Genomic DNA, 3,018 nt, shown 5'->3' with positions numbered 1-3,018 from the left:
CTGGCCAAAGGAAGGGTTCCCATTATCGTCCAACTGCGTGTTGTTTGAACGGATATTTATAATCAGCAGTTGTTTCCCACTTTCTGATACGTGAAGCAGGAAACCATTTGCAGCCCTTCGAATCTCTCGGGTCGATTCTCCCTTCACTCGGATCCCAGGTGCTGTGTTCCTCCAGTCTTCGGAATGTCGCGGCCTCTACTGGTCAGAGTAGGAACTGTAACGGAGAGAGGAATGATCCTTCAGAAAACAGCTCAGAAAATGATAATCGAGTTACAGAATCTTGTAGCACAAGAGAACATTCAGTAGCCGAATCTCGTTTGTATCACGGTGCGATGGTGGTATAGTGGTGAGCATAGCTGCTTCCCAAGCAGTTGACCCGGGTTCGATTCCCGGCCATCGCAGTTTGTACACTTTTAGCACTATGAACGCAGAATTCATGGGCAATTTGCTGTGAATGAAATTCACTCCAATGGATCAGATGGATCCCTCATGTACGATGGTGGTGATCCCTCATGTTGGATGATCCAGGACCCCAAACTGAATGAAAAACACAACATTAGACCCGGGAAGTCCGTTAGTTCCAAGTACTCGGCTCGAGGAAACGCACACTTTCTGGTCAAATCGAACAGGCAGAATCCTGATCAAAGACACAACGCGCCCCGGATATTCTCTCGTTCCCCTCGTTCATCTGGCAGAAGGTACAAAAGCCCGAAAGCACAATTCACAGTCTCAGGGATAGTTTCAGTCCCAATGCTGTGTCTATTGAATGGTTTCCCGTAAGATAGGATGGACGTTTGACCTCACAATCCACCTCGGTATGAAGCTGCACCTTATTATTTACCTGCCCCGTGCTTTCCCTGTCGCTGTTACACTTTATTCTGCATTTTGTTATGGCTTCACCTTGTTCTCTCCCAATACACTGTGTAATGATTTGATCTCTATGAACAGTGAGGATGAGTAGCGTTTCACTGTATTTCGGTATATGTGACTGAAACACGTAGAACAGATTCAATTCCCACTGAGCCCGTTGCGGCAACAGTAGGGAGCGCCGGCCTCCGGACAGCGCAGAGTTTCCCAGCTGGTAATGAAACGCAGCAGAAAAAAAGAGCTGAGATCACAGAGGGGGAACAGTGAGAGAGGGTTTCACTGAACTCTCATCGATGGGAAGATTCACACTTCTTCAGAGTAGGCATCCCCTATTGACATCAATGGATCTGTGTTGTGAGGGTGAACGGCTTTCAGTTCCTCGGTACAAACATCAGCGAGGATCTCACGATCGCCTCTTTCACCTCAGACGGTTGAAAAAATTTAATATGGATCTCCAAATCCTAAAGACTTTCTACAGGGGACCATCATGACTGGATGCATCACTGCCCGGGATGCGAACTGTAACTCCCTCATTCGTAGGAATCTGCAAAGAGCGGTGCGGGCAGCCGAGCGTGTCTGTTGATGTGATCTTCACAGTATTCAGGACATTTACAGAGACAGGTGTGTAAATAGGACCTGAAGGATCGTTGGGGACCCGAGTCACCCCAATCTCAAACTGTTCCCGCTGCCGCCATCCGGGAAAGAGTACGGCAGCGTAAAAGCCGGGACCAACAGGCTCCGGGACAGCTTCTTCCACCAGGCCATCAGACCGATTCATTCACGCTGATACAATCGTATTTCTATGCTATATTGACTGTTTTGTTGTACATACTATTTATTACATATGGCCATAAGTTGTACATTGCACATTTAGACGGAGACGTAACGTAAAATGTTTACTCTTCATGTATGTGAAGGACGTAATTAATAAAGTCCATTGAATTCAATTCCACGGAAGAAACTTCGCAGTGTAGCAGTCGAATCACAGACGGGAATATGTGCAGATGCTGGAAATCCAAGCAACATACACAAAATGCTGGAGGAACTCAGCACCCAGGCTGCTTCGTGATCCTGCAGAAGGGTTTCGGCCTGAAAAATCGACCGTGTACTTTATTCCATAGATGCTGCTGCACATTTTCTCTTGTACGAGAGAAAATAAACTACTGGAGCACCAGCGTCCCTGGGTGGGCTCGAACCACCAACCTTTCGGTTAACAGCCGAACGCGCTGACCGATTGCGCCACAGAGACGACTATTTAAAAGAGTACGAATAAATGATAAATTCCAATTGAAATGCGATTTCTTGCTAATGGTGTATAGTGTTTTAAAAAACAAAGTTGAATACCTGCTGCCGCCAACAGAGAATATAGCAGAGGATGGTTTCGATCCATCGACCTCTGGGTTATGGGCCCAGCACGCTTCCGCTGCGCCACTCTGCTACAGGAAGTGTAATCAATTGTTGAACTGTGAATGCTGTGCTTTTTTATGTGTATGTATGCATGCGTTTATGTCTGTGCCTGTATCTGTACATGTCAAAGTCTGGGTCTGTGCCTGTGTCTGTACATGACTGTGTCTGGTTCTGTGTCTGTATCTGTACATGTCAAAGTCTGGGTCTGTGCCTGTGTCTGTACATGACTGTGTCTGGTTCTGTGTCTGTATCTGTACATGTCAAAGTCTGGGTCTGTGCCTGTGTCTGTACATGACTGTGTCTGGATCTGTGTCTGTATCTGTCTGGATCCATTCCGTCTTTTTCCCGTTTCATACTCACGTTCTTCACTTTCCTTTGTTGATTCCCTGTTTCTCCTCTTTCTCGTTTTCTCCACCTTCCCTACTCTCTGACCCACCCAGTTATTCTCTCTCTGCCGTTTATGCTCTATCCGTCTTGCACCTCGTTCCCGATATTTCGCCACTGAAATGCGTTTTACATTATTTTACAGGACAATTAAATAATGTAAAACGTATTCATGGGTCAGACTCGGCTTCGTTTATCAGTCATTGGAAGGTACCACACGCTGTCTCAACGAAAAGGCATTAGTCACATGCATTGCACTGGCACAATGGGAATTGCAGGTTTACCAGCTCACTGTAACTGACATCAGGTGTTCACGTTCCAGGAATATTTCTCCAGCTGTCACAGATATCCCTGGAACAA

The 3,018-nt window shown here is 46.4% G+C and overlaps 3 non-coding genes across 3 annotated transcripts; 1 reads left to right on the top strand and 2 right to left on the bottom strand.

Moving 5' to 3' along the window:
• Positions 1–329: 329 nt before the first annotated feature.
• On the top strand, positions 330–401 carry trnag-ccc (transfer RNA glycine (anticodon CCC)). Its single transcript has one exon. It is a non-coding gene; the product is annotated as a tRNA-Gly (tRNA).
• Positions 402–2,042: 1,641 nt separating this feature from the next.
• Positions 2,043–2,116, bottom strand: trnan-guu (transfer RNA asparagine (anticodon GUU)). The gene has a single exon. It is a non-coding gene; the product is annotated as a tRNA-Asn (tRNA).
• Positions 2,117–2,233: 117 nt separating this feature from the next.
• trnam-cau (transfer RNA methionine (anticodon CAU)) lies at positions 2,234–2,305 on the bottom strand. The gene has a single exon. It is a non-coding gene; the product is annotated as a tRNA-Met (tRNA).
• Between the last annotated feature and the right edge of the window lie 713 nt (positions 2,306–3,018).

This window comes from Hemitrygon akajei, chromosome 28, assembly GCF_048418815.1.
Source record: "Hemitrygon akajei chromosome 28, sHemAka1.3, whole genome shotgun sequence".
NCBI lineage: Eukaryota > Metazoa > Chordata > Chondrichthyes > Myliobatiformes > Dasyatidae > Hemitrygon > Hemitrygon akajei.
This window is presented reverse-complemented; position numbering and strand designations above follow the sequence as displayed.